Below are 993 nucleotides of genomic sequence, written 5' to 3'. Positions count from 1 at the left end.
TTGGTTGTGGACACTCAGAGGGGAGCTTTGTAAATTGCTATATCCATTGGGTTATCTTCTTTATATATGCATGAAGGGAAAATACAATTTCAGACTCTGTTTTAGATCAGCTTCCAGGCCAGACAGACATTACATATTTAACAGCCTGCTCAAACTCAGATGGCAAATTCATTAATTTCCCAGATTGCTCCTGTCTTCTGCTCAGTTTAACACATCTTCCAACTTGGAAAGTTGCACTTCTCTTACCAAGTTGAAAGAGCTGCCATTTTTTATGCTTTTTCAGTGATGTCAGGGTGCTCGTGTATCATGCTGCTTGGTAAAAGCGAATGTGGTATACACTCACACACTCCCATTTTAGTAAAAATATCCCAGAAGGTTTGTTTCAGTTCCAGTTTGCAATGAAACCTCATGCTGAAATCCTCGGAGTTGTCAAAAGCAAAGCTGCTGACGTCTGATAAGGACTACTCTTGTTATGTCCAGCTTGGGAACGGAGGTTGGGCATAAGCTGCAGCTGAGACGTGTTAGCTTTTGCAACCTTTTCCATGACAAGGGTGCAGAGCAACATGTTTTACCTCAGAGTCAAATCAAATTCGTCTGTTTTTAAATTGGGACAAGGACTTGTGGATCAGCTAGAGAACAAAAATTACCTGCGTGCTCGTGATCTGGGCTGAGCCCTGTAGGCTTTTTCTGCCTGCCGTTGAAATGAGACATGTGCTCTCTGCCTTCAGAGTCCCTGGGACAGGGCAAAGACAGAGAGTCACCATCTCAACCTCAGTGAGGGGTCAACACCCCTTTGATGAGTGGGGAGGATTATTGAGGAGTGGATGAGGTTTCTTAACCAGGTTTGGGAAGGGAGGGGGTGAGGTTGGTGATGCAGTCAAGAGCCACTTTAATGTTGTTTCCCTCTCTACTTGAAATGCTGCCTGCTCAGAGAAACGGGCCTGCCATGAAGGGCACTTGTGTGATCCCATGAGGCTGCGTGGACCACCCTGG

General features: G+C 45.5%; 1 protein-coding gene across 2 annotated transcripts in view; it reads left to right on the top strand.

The window, feature by feature from the left end:
- Window positions 1-993, top strand: part of CLCN4 (chloride channel, voltage-sensitive 4) — a 28,017-nt gene that overhangs the window by 963 nt on the left and 26,061 nt on the right. The window lies entirely within an intron of this gene.

The sequence above is a fragment of the Charadrius vociferus genome, unplaced genomic scaffold (assembly GCF_000708025.1).
Source record: "Charadrius vociferus isolate BGI_N301 unplaced genomic scaffold, ASM70802v2 scaffold105, whole genome shotgun sequence".
Classification (NCBI taxonomy): domain Eukaryota; kingdom Metazoa; phylum Chordata; class Aves; order Charadriiformes; family Charadriidae; genus Charadrius; species Charadrius vociferus.
The sequence above is the reverse complement of the archived record's forward strand: the minus strand, read 5'-3'. Positions and strand labels throughout refer to the sequence as shown.